Source organism: Ovis aries, chromosome 7, assembly GCF_016772045.2.
Source record: "Ovis aries strain OAR_USU_Benz2616 breed Rambouillet chromosome 7, ARS-UI_Ramb_v3.0, whole genome shotgun sequence".
In the NCBI taxonomy this organism is placed as follows: Eukaryota; Metazoa; Chordata; class Mammalia; order Artiodactyla; family Bovidae; genus Ovis; species Ovis aries.
The window spans coordinates 35,931,305-35,937,304 of record NC_056060.1 but is presented as its reverse complement, the minus strand read 5'-3'; positions in this window follow the sequence as shown (position 1 = coordinate 35,937,304).

Genomic DNA, 6,000 nt, shown 5'->3' with positions numbered 1-6,000 from the left:
GAGCCAGGAAGACCAAAAATAGACATGAAGAAAGATCATGAGTATGAGAGCAAGAGAGAGGGTAGTGGTGCAGCTAGACTGCGTGGTAGAGAGAGAAGGACCTGGTCAGTGGTGTCCCTGTGTTGCCATGAAGTGCTGACGTTATCAGGAAATGAAAGGGGAATATGTGAGAAAGTTGAAACTGAAAATTAGCAAAGAATGGCAGATGCAGTATTGAATCAGCAGACTACCAAACTATCGACCACCAGATTAATGGAGAACAACACTGAGAAAAGCTAGCAAGTGTGGATGTGAGATACTGAATTCTAGGAGAATATTCTAGGCATTTTTGAGAACATGGGTTTTTACTTTTAAAAATTCTAGGATATCAGAACCTTATTCGACTTGATTTGGCATCTCTTCTAGAATGTTCTGATGTCAGCGTTCAGTGAAAGCGTCTGGGTGGAAAATGCCACTCAGCAAAGTTCTCAGCTGAGAAAATCCCTGTCTCTTCTTGACTTAGGCATCGCTTGTCTCTCCCCACCTCCCCAAATCAACACTGGGACCAGATCCTCTACAGAAGTGTACCTGAACACAGCATATGCAGGCATGCCACATTAGGCATCTGAGTCAGAAGTTGGAATTGGATACTGAGCCAGGTTGGCTGTCAAGTCCTGGCATGTGATACCTAAAAAGGTGGCTTTGGGCACAAGTGGCTCTGGGGAATTGCCTGCCTGGCCTCCACCTTGTCTTCTGCTCATGGTAGCTGCTACCCAGGCTGTAAGGAGATTTCCAAGTGTGGCTGAGTGGAAATTAGTCCCAGACTGCAGTCCCGCCTGTCCCCATGTGACCACCTCATCAGCCCAAGGCTAGAGGCTATGAGAGAAGTGGGGAAGTGACAGATGGAATAGGGAGAATTACAGGGTCATGATCCACCAGGGTTGCAGTTTTGAAGAGCCCTAGGTCTGGAGTTGCAGCTTGTAGGAACCATAAGCTTATTCTCCCATCCCTCCAAGGAAAAGCCCAAGGGTCTTTACTGCTGCTCTTGCAGAGCAGAACAGAGGAGGGAGCATCTGAAGCTGATGTCTAGGTTCACAGTCTAGGCTTGTGGCTCCCTTGCTGAGCCTGTGCAGCTGTAGGGGGAGTGTGTGTGTTAGTCGCTCAGTCATGTCCGACTCTGTGACCCTATGGACTGTAGCCCGCCAGGCTCCTCTGTCCATGGGATTTTCCAGGGAAGAATACTGGGGTTGGCTGTCATTCCCATCTCCATGATTAAGTAGGTTACTTCCTCCTTTCATCTGATGTCTCAGTCTTCTTGCCTATAATATGGGTATAATGGTAGTCATTCTGTTATTGAGTTGTAAAAATTAAGCAAATTGTATAAAACATTTAAAATAGTGCCAGGATTGTCTTAAGCACATAATAAATGTTGTTATTGTGTCAACTTAAAAAAAAAGCACAACATGAGAGTTGCAAGTTAAGTTTTTATTTGGGCAAAATGAGGACTGCAGCTGGGGAGACAGCACCTCAGATAGCTCTGAGACACTGCTCCAAAGAGGCAGGGAGGGTCAGTATATATGTGATTTTGGAAGGGGGAATACATGCAATCAAGCACATATTTTTCTAGAAGGTTTATGCTAGTCTCATAAAGCTTTTGCTAGTCATGAGGAACAGTCGTTACCATGAAAGATTTTAGTGCTTTTCTAGATATGAAGAGATACGAGAATTGGGCTCATAAAATTGGCTCCTGAAAATATCTAGCTATCTGAAGACCTGCTCTGCTAGTTTCCCTCCTCCCCCACTGGAGCACAGCGCTTTATTTCTGCTCTCCACCCTGAACTCCTTTCATGGTGCGTTGAACGTCAGCAGCTGCAACAGCACATGGTTTAATCCTTGTAGATGGCAAGTGTCCGTGGCAAGTGCCAGTTTGTAGTCGACAATTGTTAGAGATGAACCAAAGTTAATACTATTTTGGGGTTAAACCAGGTGGAATGACATTGGTACAAAGCAGCTTTCACTTTATGAGCATCTACTGAACATCTTCCATGTGTACAGTGAGTGCATGTGCCCAGGACTGTGTGGTCACAGTCTCCAATCAGACGTGTGGTATGCCTACCTGCCTGCACTAAAAGAGCCTCCAAAAAGACTGACTGCACCCTCAGGTTAAGCCTATAGAAGGCTCTTAATAAACATATGTTGCATAGCTGTTGAATGAAACTTCTCTGTGTGAGAAGAAATTTCTTCTGCTTCTTATTGCTTTGCCAATGCAATGAAAGTATCTTGGCTGATTTGCCCCTGGGGGAGGAGCTGTCTCCAGGCCACACACAGCTGATCTTTCTTTCCTCAACTGTTTAAGTCAGCTCCATCTGTGGGTAATGAAGACAGGTGTGTGATGGAGATCAGCCTCCTGTCATAGCAGGATGGGAATATCAAACGCACAGAGTGCAAGGTGGTGTTCAGTTTGCTTTACCAATAGTTGTGGATAAAACTCCTATCAGATGAGCAGGTCCAGACTCAAGGTTTATTTATCTACACAGCTGTAGAAACTCATGCTCTCAGTAAGAAATCCAATCTGAGCCCACAAACAAAGGCAGATAATGAGCATGTAAACAGCTGCACATCTCAATTCCTGGAAGGCTCTTCAAGAATGAAGGAAAAAAAAAAGCATGAAGGACTAATTTTTATAACACGTTTCAGCCTAAGTTATGCAGTATCTGTGGCTGGAATGACTCCTGTTACACCAACAAGGCAGTTAATGATTGTGTATCACTGTCTCCCACCAACATTTAACTCAACACTGTTGGAATTAATGAATTCGTTTATAATTGGAACACCTGCCACTCATTACATGCCTACTGTGAGCTGGCTACTTCACATAGTTTTTAAAACTTTTAAATTAATTTTAGACATACAAAAGGATTGCAAAGACAGCACAGAGTTCCCAAATACCCTTCAATAGCCTCCCTTAATGTTTATACCTTATACAACCATGGTACAATGATCAAAACTCAGAAATGAATGTTGGTAAGGTACTACTAATTGAACTACAAGATATGCTTAGATTTTTCTCAGTGTTCCCACTATGTAGTTTTTTTTTTTCCTCTTCTTTTGCAGAATCTGATCTGCACTGCATTTAATTGTCGCATCTCCTTGGTGTCCTCCAATCCCTCCAATCTCTCCTGAACTTGGCACTTTTGAAGTGTACTTATCAGGTATGTTGCAGAATATCCCTAACTTGAGTTTGTCTGATTTTCACGTGATTAGACTGAGGTTACGGTTTTGGGGGAAGAATATCACAGAGGTTATATGCCCTTCTCATCAAATCAGATGTGGGGGTACTTAATATTGATGTGTTTTATTACCGGTGATATCAACTTTGATTACTTGGCAAAGGTGGTATCTACTAGGTTTCTCCAAAGTTACTATTTTTTTCCTTTCATACACACGGAATACTTTGAGTCGGTACACAACCCTGCAGGTTTGATTAACCCCATTTTAGAGGTGAGAAAACTTGTGCTATCTACTATATTTTTATTAAGTCATGGGAAAGTCACAGAATTTTAGAGATTATCTCTCTTCTTGAAAAAAGAGAAAACCCAGGCCTAGAGAGATTAAATGACATGGCCAAGATCACCCTGCCAGTTCGCTACAGAACCAAGCTAGATCCTGGGTCTCCTGGTAATCAGTGAAAGAGTAAATGCAAAACTAAGACTCCAATAACCACATTAGGCATAAGACCTCTGGATTCCTGTATATAAATAGTCAGGGCTTCCCTTCTCCTAGCTCTGATGGGAGTGGAATCTAACACCATCAGCCGTGCTGAAAACAACTGTCGAGAAGCAGCTGTCTGACTCTGTCTGGCCTTGCTGTGACACTGCAGTCTTTAGCAAGACTGGTCATAAGACAGGCAGATCTGATATCAGATGCCAATGTCTCCTTTATTTCTGCTAGAATGCCAGTTATATGGCCTCCATTGTCTATGGTTAAGACTGTAATGTTCCCAGGAGAGTTGCTGACGGCTTTCTATCCCCTAGGCTGAGAAGTTATTTTAGTCTAGAGTGCCACCTCCCTCCCACCCCCGGAATTATGCTGGGCATTCAGAGGATTTGATAGATGGAAATCTTAAAAGCAGAGTGGAATGCTTGATATTGCCATAGGAGTTCCATTACTGAGAAGGCTTTTAGGTGTGATGGTCAATTTTGAGCTAAAAGCCATTAAACTCCACATGTTTAAGTGTTTTGACTGTGTTTCTGCTGTCTATCATTATGATACATTTGATACTAAAAGGGATGCGAAAAACTGAAGAATTCTGCACACAGACCAAACTCCAGAATTCCCTGTGGCTATTCCCTATATATCTGATAGGCCGATCTCAGTTAACCAGATGTAAGTCTCCTTGGTCAGCACTTGCACTCAGACAAGACCTCTGTGGGGAGACACATATAAAAGCACCGAGAGTGCTGCCACAGCATTGGCAGGGGGGTGGGGGGTGGGGGTGGTGGTCAGGGTCTCCTGGCCTGGTGCTCTGAGTGCGGTATTTGTGTTCCCTAAAGTAGAGGACTTGGCTTGGCTGGCATTTCTCAAGTGAGGAACAGCTCATCTGATGATCTGAAGAGGTCTGCTGCATCAGAAATAAACGCATTTTCTTGTACTAGAGTTCATTCTTTTTAATTTTTTAAATTGAAGTAAATAGTTGATTACAATGTTGTGTTAGTTTTGGGTATACACAAGGTGATTCAGACAAATATATATATACACGTACATACATACATATGTGTGTGTGTGTATATATATATATATTCTTTTTCAGATTCTTTCCTGTTACAGGTTTTTAACAAGATATGGAATATGGTTCTCTGTGCTATACAGGAGGTTCTTGTTGTTTATTTTATATATAATAATGGGCATTTGTTAATTTCATACTCCTAATTTACCCCTCACCCCCCTTTTCCCTTTGGTAACTATCAGTTTGTTTTCTAAGTCTATGGGCCTACTTCTGTTTTGTAAATAAACTAATTTGTTTCATATTTTAAAATTCCACATATAAATGATATCATATGATACTTGTCTTTCTGAGCTACTTCCCTTAGAGTTTGATAATCTCTAGGTCTGTCCATGTTGTTGCAAATGGCATTATTTACTTCTTTTTTATGGCTGAGTAATATTCCACTGTATAACTGTACCACATCTTCTTTATCCATTCCTCTGCTGATGGACACTCAGGTTGCTTCCATGTCTCGGCTATTGTAAACAGTGCTGCTATGAGCACTGGGGTGCACGTATGTTTTCTAATTATGTTTTCATCCTTTATGGATACATGCTCAGAAGCTGGATTACTGGATCGGATGGTGATTCCATTTTTCGTGTTTTAAGGAACCTCCATACTGTTCTCTGTAGTGGTCTGCAGTTCCCTCTTCTTTGTTTACTTTTGGCTGTGCTGGATCCTCGTTGCTGTGCACAGGCTTTCTCCAGCTGCAGTGAGCAGGGGTTACTCTCTAGTGGCAGCGCAAGGGCGTCTCATTGTGGTGGCTTCTCTCGCTGAGGAGCACAAGCTCTAGGCTCAGTGGATGTGGTGCACGGGCTTAGTTGCCCTGTGGCATGTGGAATCTTCCCAGACCAAGGATAGAACCTGTGTCCCCCACATTGGCTGGCAGATTCTTCACCACTGGACCACCAGGGAAATCCTTGGAGTTCATTCTTAACCTCATATTTCATCCTATTTTACATTCCACACCTTATAACCCTTTACAATAATAGAAACCAAACTTTTTACAGCTACTTCATACTATGGAGATATGGCTCAGCACGTTTTTAAAATTTTGCTTTGGAAGTTTAAAACTTACAGGCATGTTGAAAATATAGTATAAGAAGTTCCTGTACATGGTTCATCCAGATTCTTCAATTGTAACATTTTTAACACATTTTGCTGATTTTCTCTGTCTCTGTTTTCCTCATACATACATAAATTATATTCTGAGCCATTTTAGAGTAAGTTAGAGCTATGTGTTTCCTAAAACAAGG